Consider the following 18,755-nt stretch of genomic DNA (forward strand, 5'->3'; position numbering starts at 1 on the left):
TTTCCAAAAGATAAAAAGAGAAAACTCACCATACAATTTGTTCTGCAATTTCTCCTGAGTACAAAGACCCCCCACATGTGGCTGTGACTTGTTTTATGGGGGCACAGCGAGGTGCAGAAGGGAAGGAGCGCCCTGCAGCTGCCAGGATTTTAGTTTCCTCATTGGCCCCTTTTGAAGGCTATAAAATTTTTGCTTTTTCGTTATTGGGGCCATGTGATGCCATTTTTTTTGCGGGATGAGATGCTTTTTCCAATGTTACCATTTTGGGGTTTGTATCACCTATTGTTGAAAATTTAGGAACTTTTTTTGAGGACAGGAGTAGAAAAGCATCAATTCTGTACTGGATTTTTTACTTCTTTTTTTTTTGGTGTTCACCGTATAGACTAATAATCATGTTATCTTTATTCTATGGGTTGATACGATTACGGGGATACCAGACATGAATATATTTTCTTACGTTTTACTAAATTTGTCAAACAAAACCCTAATGTGGGGAAAAATCTATCATTTATGTATTGCCGTCTTCCAAGTGGCATAACTTTGTTACTTTTTTGGCTACGGAGCTGGTTGATGGCTTGTTTTTTGCGGGACATGTTGTACTTTGCACCAGTATCATGTCGCAGTACATATGGTTTTTTGATCACATTTTATAGCATTTTTTGTGGGATTGAAAAGGTAAAAATCATAATTTTTGGAGGGTTTATAACAGTTTTTTTTTACGGCGTTTATCGTGCGGGTTCAATAATGATTTACTTTTATTCTACGGGTTGTTACGGACGCGGTGATACTATATATGTGGGGTTTGTCTTATGATTTAGACTTTTTTTTTGAGTTATATGTCTCTTTATATGTTTTGGGGGTTTGGGGCATTTTTAGTGATTTATGACTTTATTTTTTTATTGAATAACTTTTTTTTTTACTTTTTCACTTTTATACCATGGGACATGAAGAAGCAATCATCTGATTGCTTCTTCATGCTAATATTCTGCAATACTGATGTATTGCAGAGTATTATCAGTGTCAGCCTATGCACTTGCATAGGCTGGCACTGTGCCAGTAAGATGACGTCACAGACGCCATCTTACTGGCAATTCTTGCAGGTAACTCTGGGGTCCAGATCGGACCCCAGAGTTACTATAGCAACGATCGGCGCACCCCGAAAACGGTTCGGGGGGGCCGATCGTGGGGGAAAGAACCCCCAGCTGCATGTTAGATGCCGCGGTCGCGCTGACCGCGGCATTTAACGGGTTAAGCACCCGCGATCGGAGACAACTCCGATCGCGGGTGTTACACTGGGGTGCCGGCTATCAGTCACAGCCGGCACCCCGTCTTTCCCGATGCCGGTTCGGCTCAGATCTTGAGCTGAACCGGCATCAGCTCAGCGTCCGATATATCGGACGCTGAGCGCTAAGTCACTGCGCTCAGCGTCCGATATATCGGACGCTGAGCGTTAAGAGGTTAAAGTCTGGGTTGTTTCTGATACGTGCTGCCAGGGGCTCAATGCTTGAAACATATAATAAAGGGGATAGAGGACAGCCTTGACAAGTGCCATTATTAATCATCAGGGAATTCGAATGGGCGTGCGGTAATCTAATTTGTGCTGTAGGAAAAGAATAGGTTGGACAGGGCATTCAGAAACGGTCCGCGGAAACCAAAGTGGGTCAATGTCCGGAACATGTAATGCCAATTTAAACGGTCAAATGCTTTTTCAGCATCAAGACTCAAAACCAAGGCTTCTGATTTGGTTTTCTGCACCAGATCTATCAGATCAATGGTGCGGCGAGTGTTATCGCCTGCCTGTCTATACCGAACAAACCCCACTTGGTCCTTATGTATCAGGTGCGGAAGCCATTCACTTAATCTGTTAACCAGAAGTTTAGTAAAGATCTTAAGATCTGCATTTAACAAGCTAATAGGCCTATAGCTGGAGCATTCTGAGGGGTCTTTTCCTTGCTTAGGGATAACCGTGATATGCAACGCCAACATTGTTTGGGGGATCGCCTCACCTTTAAGAAATTTGTTAAACAGTTCCACCATGTGAGGTAAAAGAAGTGGCAAAAAAGTCTTGTAATAGAGGTAAGTAAATCCGTCCGGGCCTGGGGCCTTATTTCCCAGCAAGTCTTTTACCACTTCCTCTATCTCTTCTGGCATTATTACTCTGTTTAATTAATCTTAGTGGGATGGTAGTGTAGAGTGCCGTTCCTATCTTTAATGTGATATGGTGTCTGGTTAACCATCTTATTTCGTAACTGGTGAGCCAGCATCGTGTGCGCTTTATTCCCAAATTGTAGAACCTACGTTTGGAGAATTTGAGCATGCGTTCAACATCTAACAGGTCTAGCTCTCTTATCCTCGATTGGAGCACTAAGATTTTCCTAAGTAGAGAATGTGTGGGGTGAGACGTGTAATCCCTCTCCGCTTGGCGTAATTACTGTTTAAATTTAGAATAATTCAAAAGTCTATCTCTCTTTAATTTAGAAGACAATGATATTGCCTCTCCTCTAAAGACCGTCTTATGTGCTTCCCATAAAATCGGTACTGAAGGTGCTTTCGGGGTGTTCTCCTTAAAATAATTAACCAAGACTGTCCGCAAAGTTTCCCTAGAAGGTACTGACGTTAAAAGTGTATCATTTAGCCGCCAGTGCGTTGTTTTAGAAAGAGCATCCTCTAATTGTATATCAATGACGACCAGGGCGTGATCGGACCATGTAATGTGGCCTATATTTGCCAAATGCATGGCTTTTAGGGCAGGGTAGTTACCAAAAAAATAATCAATCCTAGAATGAGTTCTATGGGGTTGGGAGTAGAAGGTGTATTCTTTGGCGGTAGGATTATTTACCCGCCATAGATCATACAGGGAATGCTTACGAATTAATTGACGAAAACGTAGTGCGAGTGATTTCACACTCTGTGACGTTGGACGTGCAGGATGGGTCAGGCGGTCCGCAGTGTCTGAAAAAATAGTATTGAAATCAACCCCTAGTAAAAGTATTTCATTCTGGGTCAAGTACAGTTTGGAAAGGACTTTAGCGAGGAAGTGCGTCTGATGGTTATTGGGGGCATAAATATTGCATAAGGTTACACTGATATCATATATAGTACCCCTAAGAATAAGAAAGCGACCTTGGGGGTCAATCTCGCTATCCACTATTTGGAAGGGACAGTGGCTAGATATTAGTATGGCTACTCCTGCTTTCTTTTTTGTGGGTGCATGTGCCATATAGGCTGTTGGGAACCAATGTTTAGCAAAATGGAAAGATCCTGATGCTGTGAAATGTGTCTCTTGGAGAAAGACTATGTCAGCTTTAGCATGTCTTATTTCTTTAAGTGCTAGTCGCCTCTTAGCATCTGAGTTAAGGCCTTTCACATTTAGGGAGAAGACTTTAACCATTGTCAAAGTAATGAGGACTGTGAGCTTTGTAAATGAAAAGTAGAGAAGATGGAAACTTGGCTATAGGGTCTCCCGGGGGAACCCAGCCGAATACTGTTTCCACTCTACGCCTATTGGCGCTGGAGAACAACCCGTACAGGAACCCATGTATATACCTTAAAATCAAATTACAAAGATCTCAAGCATGACCACGGCATGTAAGGGGTTAACACCCGCGATCGGAGTCGGCTCCGTGTAGGTGGAAGAGGTGGATGCTACCCCTGGCTGGCCCGGCCTCTGTGCGCTCTTCAGATGAACCTCCCCTCATAGTGTGAATACTCATGTGTAAACCAAGGCTAATAATTTTACCACAAAAAAAAAAATGAAAAAAGTTATTGACTAGAATATAAGCCTCAGGATAGAAAATGCACCTCAATACTAAAAAGTCCACAGGAGAGCCCCCCTTTATAGAAATGTCTACTGCAGAACTCCTCTCCCCCCCCTATTAATTACTCCGCCTACCATTTAATCTTCAGCGCGCAGCTCCTCATAGCTGCGCGCCCTCGTCTGAGTCCCCTGCGTTCTGCGCATGCGCAGAACCCCGGCCTTTGGCTGCGCAGCCGCGGCTCCGGGGCCAGAGCTACTGCGCATGCGCAGTAGGCCGCAGATGCCGGGGGACTCGGACGAGGGCGCGCAGCTACCAGGAGCTGCGCGCCGAAGATTAAATGGTAGGCGGAGTAATGTGGCTACTGGGGCGTGGAGTAGCCGCGACTAGTAGCCTCATGTCCGGCTACTCCACGCCCCAGTAGCCGCATAAATAAATTTGCATATGCCCGCAATAAACTTTTCTAAAAGATAGCCGGGACGTGAGGATTAGCCCAAAAAGGGCTATCCTCACGTCCCATTCATCCACCTACCACCCCTTCTACCTTTATAGGTAGAATCGGGGTGGTAGGTTCCCTTTAAGAACACCCGACTTACATACGACCCATAGTTACAAACGGACCTCTGGATATTGGTAATTTACTGTACTTTAGTCCTAGGCTACAATAATCAGCTATAACAGTTATCACAGGTGTATGTAATGAAGATTTAGTGTTAATATTGATTCTTATGACAGCCCAACATTTTTAAAATCCAATTGTCACAGAGACCAAAAAAGTTCTGCCTGGGATTACAATGATAAGATATACAGTTCCAACTTACATACAAATTCAACTTACGAACAAACCTACAGACCCTATCTTGTATGTAACCCGGGGACTGCCTGTACTCATCTTCCGGTTTCTCCTTGCGGCTCTGTCTTCTTCTCTTCCGGCCCAGGCGCATTAACTATGATGACATGTGGCCGCAACACTGACGCGTCGTGTATATATAGGGCCCATACCGCCTATAAGAAGATCTGATATTGAACTACATATAAAACCTGTTCATTCCACATCTAAGATGTTCAGCTTAAATATGTGTAATATATGTTCATTCCACTAAACTCTACAAATAAAACCTGTCCATTCCCCCTCTAAGATACTCAGGGAACTCTGTACACTGCTAAATATGTGTAATATATGTTTATTCCACTATAATCTACATATAAAACCTGTTCATTCCCTATCTAAGAAGTACTGTATGGGGAACTTGTTATAGCTCACTTGTTATAGCTATTTTTATTACCGTAATTAGTTTTAATGTTATTTTTTTTTATACTTTTCTTCATTCTTTTTAGTATATGCCTACTTTTTAATTTATAGTATGACTGTCAATGATGTTATGTTGTTTTAGTGTAGTTGTATGATGTATGTTGTTTTAGTGTAGTTATAACTACACTAAAAGAACCACATGTTGTTCACACAAAAGCATTCATTGGAAAGGCGTAAATGCTTTCTGCAATCATTTAAAGTTCTTAAGCAGAGGGTGGTATTTACTTTTCCTGGTTGTAGTAATACATTGCCAGGCAGTACACAGCCATAACAGACATCCCTTCCTCGCGGACCTTGTATAGCGGGACGCTGCTCTATTTAATTGCAGAGGTCCAAGCTTCGTGACGTCACTGGGCTTTCTTTCGCACTCTAAGAACTTTATGGTGTTGTTACCATGCCTCCGTTCAGCTCCGTGGGAGAACACCTGACGTCAGGCGACTTCCGGTTTGCAAAAGTTCACAGCAACTTGTGTGAAATGCCATGTTTATTTACCAACCTAATATTTTAAAGAAATTGCTGGTGTCGATTAGATGAGCTGCTGTGTGGACGATTTATAAGGTGAGGCCCGTTTGCTAATTTTCTTGTTGCAGAGGCTTCACGGCCGACCCGTTATGTCATGCACATTAGGCGGTTGTCATTTTGTTTCTGTGTGTTAATAATCCAGTGGTACCTTTCCTGCGGTGTTCTCGGAGCACTGCAATGTGTATGTTCTACAAGTATTTTGTAACCTTTTCCTTGACCTTTTTTATGCTCACCTACTCTGTTTCATGCAGTGGGAATGTCATATATCTGCAAAACGTAAGTAAATGGGATCTAGATCTAGTTGCTACATGATCTCTTTAAAGTTTTCCATGAGCCAATAACCTTTAGCAGTGTTCTAATCCTACCTGTGCTTGAGAATTTGACTCGTTGAATCCCATTCAATAACTTTTGTTTCGCAAGTAAATGTATCTGGAAAGTCTGCAGCTAAAATGTTATGGGTGTTTTAAAAGGATTGGCCACTGATAAGAGACTTTACTCAGGTAAGTACTAGACCCTAATAGGGTCACCCATACATATTTTATACTTTGGTGTATGGTGTATTTACATAAAGAGCTGATAACTTCCTTCATACGATTTTGGGAACTCTACTACCTTTCAATCAAATATTAATCGGCACCTATTGAACAACCACTTTTATAAGGTTTGTCTTGCTAATTGCCTAATTATCATTTCTACCTGTTTTGTCTTTTGGAAAATCATAAATATATTAGATATCACTGCTTCCCAAAATGTCTGACCTATCAAAATTTAAAAACCATTTTTTTTTTCGGTGGTAAAACCCTGTAACAGAAAATGGCACCCACATGTCTCAATCGCCACCATTTTGCCTCCTATAAAACTTTAAATTGAATTGATAAAAAGGTCATGCAGTTGTTAAAATGGTGTTAACCCCTGAAGGACGCAGCCTGTTTGTACGTTAAGACTGAGTCCGTTTTTAAAATTTGACCTATGTCTCTTCCTGTGGTAATAACTTTTCATATACTTTAAAATATCCCTGTGATTTTGAGACTGTTTTCTCGTGAGACACTGTAGTTTATGTTAGTAGTGTCATTTCGGTGTTCAGTTTCTTTTTTTTTTTTTGGGGGGGGGGGTAAAAATTCAATAATTTACGAAAAATCGAAAAAATTTGAATTTTTCAAACGTTCTACTTTTTGGGAAAAAGTCACACCACTTTTTTGCTATTGGGCTTCTTTTTATTTCCATAATTTGTTGTGTGTGTGTGTTGTTGTGTTTTTTTTTTTTTTTTTGATGTGAGAAGGTTTCATGTTTTAGTAGCAACTTCTGTGGGTTAAACCGGTTAGGGCAATACCCCATAGGCGGCATTAATCAGCAGAATGGAGATGCGGTAGGGCTCAGGAGGAAAGGAGCAAAGTTTAGGTTTTGGAACTCTGTTTTCTGTAGATTGGTATTGGGGATACCCCGTACAAAAGAAACCCCCAAGTAGTGACTTCATTTTGGAAAGGGCACCCCTCATAGAATGTATGTAGGGTTATACAAGCATTTTAACCCCTAAGATGCTGGCTCAAATGTAATACAAAGTGAGTAGTGCAGAGTAAAAATTGTATTGCAATTTATCAAATATGCCATTGTAGTGACAAAAGCATTTTGCCCAACTCGTGCCAATGGTAAAACACATAAACAATCATTCTGCGGGTTACACCGGTTACGGCTATACTCCATAGGTGGCAGTAATCTGCACAATATATATATATATTTTTTTTCTTTTGGCATCATGCATTTGTAGATGCCAATAACTACCAGTACAGTAGAAACCCTTAATAACTGACCCTATTTTGGAAACTACACCCTTCCATGAATTAATCTAGGGGTATAGATAGCATTTTAACCCTACAGGTGGACCCCCAAAAATGCATAATGCATAGTAAAAAATATCCATTATGTCATATTGTGCACAGCTCCTGCCATGGGAGACAAACACCCCAAAAATCATGATGCATGTTTTCCTGGGAACAGCAATACCCCATATGGGACAATAATGTACAGGTTCGGCACATGGCAGGGCTTAGAAGGGAAGGTACAGCATGATGTATAAGCTGTGCATAGTACATCTGGGTAACAACATGGTAATCTAAAAACCCAGAGGTGTATGATAAATTCGGAAGCAATCTTTCATACATAGTTCTGGTTTTTCTGGGCATGTCTCACAATAAGAAATGGTGTCCTTCTGAATGCCTCTTATGGAGCACACCCTGCACCTCTTCTGTGTCCTCCCCTTCTTGGCAGTTTGGGGAACTTCTCCTGGAAACAGTGCTGCCCTGGTACAATGTGTGATGTGACCTCGCTTCCAGAAGTGCTTGCATTCCCCCCTTCCTGGTCTCCAAAAAGAAAATCCTTTATAGCCACCTCTTGAAATTCCAGGAAAGTTCCGGTCTGGCCTGCACATTGATGTAGCACATAAGCATTATACAATGCCATCTGCATGATGTGCACACCCAGCTTCTTATACCACACCCTCGACTTCCGCATGGCATTGTATAGCTGAAGCACCTGGTCCGACAAGTCCAGTCCTCTCATGTACTTGTTATAATTTACTGTCCGGCTTGGGGGTTTCTGTACTGGTACCTTGTACTGGGACAAGGGTGGTGGTGTGCCCATGTTTTAATACATTAATACAAGGACTCCTTTCTTGTCCTTATACTAAACACACAATACAGAGTCGCTGCATAGTGCCCTACAAACGTGCCTTTTAAGTTTTTGCCCAAGCAGCGACTTAGGGAGACCTCTGATTTCTGCGTACAGTGCCGCATGCCGCAGTATTACTGGAAGTGAGGCACTTGAACAGGATAGTGCTGGTGTAGAAATTGTCCAGGTAGAGGTGGTAGCCCTGGTCCAGCAAGTGGGTGCACCAAATCCTACACTATCTTCCCTGTGACACCCAGGAAGGGGGGGGGGGCATTCTGGGGGTACTAAAGTGGAGTCCTTCCCTTAATATACCCTGAACTTTTAGGTATACCCAGATATACTTTCGCATAGCTTATACATCTTCACGCCATACCTTGCCCTCTTATTGGGCAGGTTCTGGCGCAATTGAAGGCTCCCTTTAAATTGTACCAGGGACTCGTCTATGCTCACATGTTAGGTGCGGGTATATATCTGGGCAAACTTGGCACTAAAATGATCTAATATGGGTCTGACCTTAAACAAACAATCATAACTGCGGTCATCTCTGGGTGGGCACTGTGTGTTGTCGGTGTAGTGCATAAACTTATGGATGGCTTCAAAGCACATCCTGCTCATAGTCATGCGGAACATCGGGTGTGGTACAGAATGTCTGTGCTCCAGTAGTCCCTGATTGCGGGCTTCTTTACAATCCCCATAAGAAGTATTATGCCCCAATACTTATTGCACACAAAAAATAAGAATGTGCACCAGAAGAAAACTAGAGAGTGTACACCAGAAAAATTTTGATGATATGCACCCAACTACATGGATAAATCGTCTAGCCGGCACACAATAAAAAAAGAAATACTGTGCACCAAACCTCACGGACAAGCCGCACAAATCACACACAGAAAAAATAATACGCACCGAACTACATGGATAAGCCGCACAAATCACACACAGAAAAAATAATACGCACCGAACTACACGGACAAGCCGCACAGATGGCACACACAAAAAATAGATAAGTGCACCCAACTACGGGTACACCTACGGTGCTCTGGAATAAAATAATACCAGGCACCAAAAAGGCACTACAAATGCACCTAGCTTGCCCTAAGACGCCCTAATTACCGCTAAAGATACTGTGCAGCACTATTCACACGGCACACTGAAAAGTGTGTCTAGTGCAGAACGCTAACACAGCGCACTGAAAAGTGCATTTGGAGATGGGAAAAACGGAAGACGTAATCACGCAAGGTGATCGCACAGGAAACACACAGGAGGGAAGAGATGGGAAACAGATAGGGATCAGGTAGGAAAATAGTGTTTTGGTGCAAACAGTAACGCTCTGCTCCTTTTCTCCAGCGATACCAAAATGAAGCCGTTGGAGGAAGAGGGTGCTAAAAACACGTTTTCAGCAAAATAAAGGTTCTCCTGCCTCCATCATACTTGTATCAGAATAGGGCAATGCAAGGCGTGTTACACAGGGCTTTTCGTGTTTCGTTGGTAGTGCAAACGGGAAAAAAATTGCATTGCATTGAAATTGGTGAAAAATGCATTTGCACAATTCATTTTATTGTGGACTCACTATGCACTCCCCTTTTCCTTGGGTTGGTACGATCTTGGTGTTTCCCTGTAAATATGATAGTGGCTGAGATATCATTGTGTCTGTGACAATTTTTTTTGTCTGTTTGCACTCAAAAGTTCTTTTGAGCTTGCAAATGTATTTAAGTGCTTGCGCCACATTTTTGTCGTGGTTGCACCTTTGTCCATTACTTTAACAAAGGGTTTTTTCGCTAATTTCTTGCTTTCCACGTTCAAAAATCTATAACTTTCATTTTTCCGTTTACAGAGCTGTATGAGGGCTTGTTTTGTGCTTAACAGATTTTACTTTTACGTGATGTTATTTATTATTCCATGCCGTGGAAGCAGGGAAAAAAATTTCCAAATGTGGAAAAATTGAAAAAAAAACTGCATGTGCTTTACGTTCTTGTGGGCTCAGTTTTTAGGACTCTCACTCTGTTCTCCAGATAACACTTCTGCTTTATTCTTTGGTTCAATACAATCACGGTGATACCAAATTTATATAGGTTTTATTGCGTTTTTATGCATTTTCAAAAATTAAATGAATGTGTACGAAAAAGAAAAAAAATTTCCCATCGTCTGACTCTAATAACTTTTTCATACTTTGGTGTTTGTGATGTGTAATTTTTTGCGAAATGTCCACGTTTTCATTCATAACATTTTAAGGACTGTGCAACATTGTGTAATTTTATACTTTTCAAGCAGATGTTATAGCACCCTAATTCATAACTTACATTTCTCAAATTTCTGCTTTATGTGTTTATGTATTTTACTAGAATGTTATGGGTCTTCGAATTTGGGTGCCATTTTTCAAATTTTATAGAAAATAAACAAAATTATTACTTATTATAAACAAAATTGACAATGAGAGGCACAGGTAACGCTCACGGTCGGTGTGGCACCAATAGCAGGTGTTGATCATGTAAATGAAAAGCTGCCAGAGGCACTTAAGTCCCGGCTGCGCATGTGCGCCACCATATTGGATTCAATCGCCACCTCCTGTGAGGTCATGCGGTGAGGGGGCAACAATTTGTTGCTATAATAGCCTCTGGCGACTTGAACATTCTAAGAAATGATGGGGTAAATCCACATATATTGCCTTAGTGTATAATGGCAGTATATGGTAGGATCAGACAACCTGGGGTTAAAGTACTCTAGAGGGGCTGAAAAATGGTAAAAAAACATATTTGATAATAACTTAAATTCAAATCAACCCCATTCCCTAGAACTGATATAAATAAACAGTAAAAATCATAAACATGTTAGGTGTCGCCGCATGACAAAATGTCCAATCTATTAAAATTTAATAACGGTTATTCCCGTTACCATCTGATTGCTTGTTCATGATAATACTCTGCAGTACTTATGTATTGCAGGGTATTAGCAGTGTCAGCCTATGCACATGCATAGGCTGACACTGTGCCTTTAAGATGACGACCCAAAGGTAATTTAAATGCCATGATCGTGTTACCCAGGAGATTAACGCTGACATCCCATGACCCCCGATGCCGGTTTGGCTCCGGTGCAGAGCCGAGCCAACATTGGCTCAGCGCCGTACGAGTACAGCGCTGAGCGCCAATACCATGTTGAAATCGTGCTCAGTATACATCAACATATAGAGATTAGCTACCCATTCAAGAAAGACTCCGGAGGGGGGAGTATATAAGTTTATTATTTTTTTTAAAGATTTTTTTATGACTGTATGACTCGTGTATAAGCCGAGGGGACGTTTTTCAGCACATTTTTTGTGCTGAAAAACTGTACACGAGTATATACGGTAAAAATTGGTTAAGTAATAGATCAATACCTACCCTGAAAAGGAGCAAATTAGGTCATCTCATTCAAGTCTCTTGGAGTTACTGTGCGTAGCGCATTTCAATTCCCGTTGAGCCAGGGCTTTTTTTTAGATCCCCCGCCTCTACACCTCAAAGAGACTTTATCGATGCCTCTGAATTTCAGATTTCACCAATTGTTATTATGGTAGTTACGAATGTGTCTCGGTATTGTTTTCAGTTTTTGAATTTGTTCTGGATCCACAATGCCTGCTGCGTTCCTAATATCCCTAGCGTGCTCAAGGATTCTCACTCTCAGTTCACGGTATGTCATTCCAATATATATCAGGCCACCTGGGCATTGGGCATAATAGTTAACATTAGAGGTTCTGCACGTAATATGGTGCACAATGTTATACTCCTTCATCCCTGTTGAATCTGAAAGTGTATTGCGTCTTTCCGTTAGGGAGCAAGCACTGCAATCCCTGCATTGTATTGAACCCCATCTATGACCTCTACCGTTGAAAATGTATTTGGAAGTGTCAGCCACATAGTGACTCATGACTAGTTGGTTATGTAGATTAGATGTCTTATGAGGGGTGACCGCAGCATTTTTTGGAATCACTTTATCAATATCTCTGTCCGTGTGTAATAGGGGCCAAAACCTTTGTAATATGGCTTGCATCTCCCCCCACTGTGCATGGTATTTGGTAATTCATCTTACCTGGTCATTTTGTCTGAAGGACTGTTGCTCTTGGAGTTTCTTTGGCTCTCTCATAACCCAGACTGATTTCGTTTTTTCTATAGCCCCTTTACAGAACTGCGGGAACAAGAAACCACTTGGCAGGGTAATTTATAGAACAGAATATTGCCCAAGGCAAAAAATGGTTTTCCCATCTCCATGTGTTATTAAAATATAAATTTTATTTATACTGTTTAAAATTAACCAAAAATGAATTTGAGCAAATAAATTGTTAATTAAAAACCCAACGATGTGTGGAGATTTATTATTGTGGTCAGTTTCTTGGTTTGGATACTTGTACCCTGTGTTGTTTTAATCTCCTCTTATTATTCAGTGTATACACAGTCTGAGTTTGTACAGTTGTTGACACTAGGTGTCAGTGTTGTCCCTATAACTCTCTTTAACCCCTTAAGGACGCAGGGTTTTTCTGCTCATTTCTCGCTCTCCACCTTCAAAAATCCATAACTTTTTCATTTTTACGTGTACAGACCTGTGTGAGGGCTTATTTTGTGCGTAACAAATTTTACTTTCCCGTAATGTTATTTATTTTAACATGTCGTGTTGTAACGAATCTGCAGAAGCCATTAAGCCTCGGGTCAAACGAAGACCCGAGGCTACCATGGCAACCGATCGCCGCCCCCCGATGACGTTCAGGGGCGCGGCGATCGTAATAAAGATGGCGGCGCAATCAAAGAGTTAATAGCCGCGATCGGTACAAGCACCGACCACGGTTATTAGCGGTGGGGGTTTGCTGCAATATGCAACAACCCCCACCTTTGTATGAAGAGGACTCAGCCCGTGAGCCCTCTTCATACATTCCCTATACCTCTGCGCCGTAGAGCTACGGCGCAGAGCGTTAAGGGGTTAATTGAGATAGATCTCTAGTGGTTCAAAGTAATTCAGCTGTGATGATTATATTGCAGGAGACTAACTGCGGACAGAGAGGGCCAATACTATAAGTACATAGTCAGAACCTAATACTTTAGTGTAGTCTCCTGCAATATAATCATCACAGCTGAATTACTTTGAACCACTAGAGATCTCTCACTTAACCGGTTAAGGACCGGGCCCTTTCCTGTTTTTTCATGTCCATTTTTCACTCCCCACCTTCAAAAATCTATAACTTTTTTATTTTTACACGTAAAGAGCTGTGTGACGGCTTGTTTTCTGCGTAACAAATTGCACTTCATAATGATGGTATTAAATATTTCATTCCATGTACTCGGAAGCGGGGAAAAAATTCCAAATGCAATGAAAATGGTGAAAAAACGCATTTGCGCCATTTTCTTGTGGGCTTGGATATTACGTCTTTCATTGAGCGCCCCTAATGACATGTCTACTTTATTCTTTGGGTCGGTACGATTAAGGGGATACCAAATTTGTATAGGTTTTATAATGTTTTCATACATTTACAAAAATTAAAACCTCCTGTACAAAAAATTTTTTTTTGATTTTGCCAACTTCTGGCGCTAATAACTTTTTTATACTTTGGTGTACGGAGCTGTGCATGGTGTCATTTTTTGCGAAATTTGATAATATTTTCAGTGATATCATTTTTAGGACTGTACGACCTTTTGATCACTTTTTATAGATTTTTTTTAGATTTTTCAAAATGGCAAAAAAGTGCCATTTTCGACTTTGGGCGCTATTTTCCGTTACGGGGTTAAACGCATTGAAAAACCGTTATCATATTTTGATAGATCGGGCATTTTCGGACGCGTCGATACCTGATGTGTTTATGATTTTTACTGTTTATTTATATTTATGTCAGTTCTAGGGAAAGGGGGGTGATTTGAAATTTTAGGTTTTTTTATTATAATTTTTTTTTTTTAACTTTTTTTTTATTTTTATTTATACTATTTTTCAGACTCCCTAGGGTACTTTAACCCTAGGTTGTCAGATCGATCCTATCATATACTGCCATACTACAGTATGGCAGTATATGGGGATTTTCTTCCTCATTCATTACAATGTGCTATCAGCACATTGTAATGAAGGGGTTAAAACGAAATAGCCTCGGGTCTTCGGAAGACCCGAGGCTACCATGGAGACGGATCGCCGCCCCCCGATGACGTCACGGGGAGCGGCGATCCCAGGTAAGATGGCGGCGCCCATGCGCCGCTATCTGTTTGAGGCTGCCGGCAGCTTTGCCGGCAGCCCACGCTGTAAAAACACCCGCGATCGGTGCTAGCACCGATCGCGGATGTTACCGGTAAGCCTTTGCTGCAATATGCAGCAAAGACTTACCGGCTATGGAGAGGGCTCGGCCCGTGAGCCCTCTCCATGCAGCGCGACGCGACCGCCGCCGTGAATACACGGCGGGCGGTCGCGAACCGGTTAAAGCGAGTTATAGGGACAACACTGACACCTAGTGTCAACAACTATACAAACTCAGACTGTGTATACACTGAATAATAAGAGGAGATTAACCCCTTAAGGACGCAGGGTATTTTCGCTCATTTCTCGCTCTACATCTTCAAAAATCCATAACTCTTTTTTCATTTTTCTGTGTGAGGGCTTATTTTGTGCGTAACAAATTTTACTTTCCCGTGATGTTATTTATTATTCGATGCCGTGTACTGGGAAGCCGGGAAAAAAATTCCAAATGTGGAAAAATTGAAAAAAAACCACACATCTGCGTCACGTTCTTGTGGGCTCAGTTTTTACGACTTTCACTCTGGCTCCAAATAAAATCTCTACTTTATTCTTTGGTTCGGTGCGATCGCGGTGATACCAAATTTATATAGGTTTTATGGAGTTTTCATACATTTTCAAAAATTAAATGACTGTGTACAAAAAAGAAAAAAAAAAATTGCCATCTTCTGACGCTAATAACTTTTTCATACTTTGGTGCACGGAGCTGGGGGAAGGTGTAATTTTTTGCGAAATGAGCCGACGTTTTCATTGCTACCATTTTGAATATGGTGCAACATTTTGATAATTATTTTTTTTACAATTTTAATGGCGTATTTGGGCGCCATTTGCTGTTCCGGAGGTCACCGGCGGCCGTAACCATTTTTATATTTTGATAGATCGGGCATTTTGGGATGCGGTGATACGCGGTGTTGTATTACTATTATATTTTATATCAGTTCTTGGGGGGTGATTTGTACTTTTAATATTTTATTTTTCAAATTTTTAAACTTTTTTCTGTCCCCCCCCCCAATTAAGCCTTGGGTCAAATGGAGACCCAAGGCTACCATGGCAACTGATCGCCGCCCCCCGAACCTCATCGGGGGGCGGCGATCGGAGGTAAGATGGCGGTGCCCATGCGCCGCCATGCTTACAGTTCTTCCAGCGACTTTGCCGGCGGCAAACAACAATATGCAGCAAAGTCCATCTCTGTATGAAGAAGGCTCAGCCCGTGAGCCCTCTTCATACACCCTTCACAGCTCCATGGTGGAGCTTGAGGACCCCTGCCTTTAGAGGATGTTTTGTTGATTTGAAATGTCTCTTTCATTATTTATCACACTATTGAAATCTCCACCAATAATTAGGTTAGCTTGGTTAAGTCCTTATAAAATTCAAAAAATTGTTCGTAGAAACTTAACTTTGCCTCTATTCGGCGCATAGAGATTTACTAATGTGCACACAAAATTCTGAATTTTTCCATCTAAAATGATATATCTCCCTTTTTGGTTCTATTTCTTTTTTTTTTTTTGTCTATTTTAAATAGAGGGAGTTCCTGGTTGCTATCAGAACCCCAATCCTTTTTTTTTTTTTTTTTAATCTGCATGTGAATAAAAATACTGTTAAAAATTTCTCATTACACAATCTCTTCGCTCCTTGTTCTAGTAAATGCATTTTCTGAAGAAATGCTACATTACAATTTGATTGGAAAATTGTTAACCAGGCTAGGAACCTTTTTTTTTTTTGGGGGGGGGGGGGGGGGGTGAATTCAGACAATTTACATTAATGGAGATGATGTTCAACTGCATTTTTTAAAGTATTGTATCTCTAGGTAAGGAGTTTTTAGATAATTTATAAAAGAACTCAAGATATAAGAAAATAAACATCTAGTCAGAGAATACAATCATTGCTACCAAATGCAACTGACTAACATTCTCAAAATTCTTTTTATGCCGTACAGGCAGTCCCCGGGTTACGTACAAGATAGGTTCTGTAGGATTGTTCTTAACTTGAATTTGTATGCAAGTCGGAATTGTATTTTATTATTGTAGTCCCAGCCAAAATCCTTTTAGTCTGTGACAATATGCTTTCAAAAATGTTGGGTTGTCATGAGAACCAGGATTAACATTAGAGCTTAATTGCCTAGGGCTAAAGTACAGTAAGATACCAACAAAGAGGTCAGTTTGAGGTCACCATAGAGGTCTCTGCGTCATCCATCCACATACATACACACTCAGCTCTGCGTCATCCATCCACATACATAGAACCACACACACATATTTCCCCCATTCCCCTTCTTCTTACCCTGTCCCAGGGCAGCATGGCAGTATGAGACCTGTGGTGATGTAAGCAGCATGTATGTGATCAGTCACATGTTTCTGACATCACCGCAGGTCCTGTGGGACATCGGGGAGAGCAGTACGGAGGCTCTCCTCTCTGGGAGATCAGATGAAGCGCTATGTCAAGGCATCATACGATCTCCATTACAGTGATCAGGAGGGTCTGGCAGTGCTGGATCCTCCTGACCTCTGGTCTATAAGACGCAGGCACTTTTTAGCAAGATTTTTTCTCACTAAAAAGTGCATCTTATAGTCCAGAAAATACAGTATGTGGTAGCTTTAGGTGTAGTGGCTGTGTGGCCTGTCCAGTCATGCAGATCTGTAATGTCACCGGCATCAAATATAATATCAACTCTTTTATCAACTGCAGATCTTGTGGTGTGATATACAGAGCCGTATGTGATTACGGCTTAGAGTACATTGGTAAAACCAAATTGGAGCTTAGACGCAGAATCTGTGCCCATATCGGTGATATCAAACACAACAGGGATACCTCGATTGCTCGCCACATGAACATGTTTCATGATGGCGATCTTAAAGCAATACGCTTCATGGGCATTGATTTTGTTCTCTCAAACCCACGTGGTGGGGACTAGGATAGATCCATTCTCCAAAGGGAAACAAAATGCATTTACATGTGCAGTACGGTCGCCCCCAAGGGATTGAACGAGGAGGTGACATTCATTTGCTTTGTCTAAAACCAGACGTTCACAATTGTCTAGACCCCCCTTTCTAGTGCTACTTGCATCTATATTTATGTCAACATCACAAATATATTGTCTGGTGTTCTAATATGGATTATTGTACTTTATGATTTGAGATTCACTGTTACCTCCTTTCTATCGTGTATAATATTATGAGTTCTTATATATAGGAATACTGCATATTTTATCATCTTTATTTGCATATACTCTGTCCCCTGTCCCTCTGTTTTAGCAAAAGAATGAATATCGTATTATTGTTACCTACATCGTTTTACGACCGTTTCTTCACCTCCCTTAATTAATTTCTTATTTTATTTTGAGTGTTCTCCCATACACTATGTTTTGACCAGTGCACGCCAGGTTGTGTAATGTGCTCTTCTGGTAATTGTCCTCCTGATCTTTCTATATGGTCTATCTTGGGCATGAAATAGCATACCTTCCTGCTGGTGGGTCTTCACAAACAGTGTGTACGAGCACCGGAACACTTAATCGCTGTGTGCCCAACAGCTGTTGACACCCTTGGCCACACCTACTGCCTCCGTCATAAAAGGTGTTGTCCTCGCTTGGTAGTAGGTGCCGGTCATGTGACACAGCGTTATACTCGACCAATCAGGTGACACTGTGTCACACCTGACCTGACCATGTGACGTCACTTCTGGTTTCGGGCATGTGACGATGACGTCACTTCTAGTTATGCACATGTGATGATGACGTCACTCCCTGTTACAGTCATCTGACTCGTGTGATTGGAAGAGAGTACTGCGTCTGGGTTATACGCATGCTCCTGTATGTCCCGGTTTACAATTAAGCCACGTTATAGGTAAGGGCGTAGCACAGCTGTGATTGCAGCATTATGTCTATCCAGTTGGCAGATGGCTATCTAAGCTCTCACTCCCTAGCTACCGGCCCCGGTGCCGCCTATTTGTGTGATTGGTTTACGTCATAGGTGGACATGACTCCTGCTATGGGCGGTTGTTTTAAAAACCATCACTTCACACCCTGTCATTGCCGCCATCAGTATACACCATTGTGTCTATTTATGGACCACTGTCTTTGGCGTGTCAAGTGTGTTATTTTTCATGCACTCTATCACATATTCTGCTGATGAAGGGCCCCCCTACTTGGTGGGTTTGGAAACGTATTGGGAAGACTTTTGTAGGCAGTCATAGGGTTGTCTCAGTTTATAGGGACTTCGCGGTACTGCCCTTGTTAAGACGGGAGTTTTTTCTCTGGAACAGTGCTTCGATCT

General features: G+C 41.6%; 1 protein-coding gene across 4 annotated transcripts in view; it reads left to right on the forward strand.

Annotated features, from left to right (window-relative positions):
• The first annotated feature begins 5,395 nt into the window (after positions 1–5,395).
• PSKH1 (protein serine kinase H1) overlaps positions 5,396–18,755 on the forward strand; it is an 83,927-nt gene continuing 70,567 nt past the window's right edge. The window contains exon 1 of one of the 4 annotated variants that reach the window (XM_072117739.1): positions 5,396–5,625. The gene's annotated coding sequence lies outside the window, so the exon portion shown is untranslated. Of the gene's footprint in view, positions 5,626–5,672; positions 5,866–18,755 lie in introns of those variants that run through there. The other 3 variants (XM_072117742.1, XM_072117743.1, XM_072117740.1) reach the window with 3 other exon arrangements.

This window comes from Engystomops pustulosus, chromosome 7 (assembly GCF_040894005.1).
Source record: "Engystomops pustulosus chromosome 7, aEngPut4.maternal, whole genome shotgun sequence".
Lineage (NCBI taxonomy): Eukaryota > Metazoa > Chordata > Amphibia > Anura > Leptodactylidae > Engystomops > Engystomops pustulosus.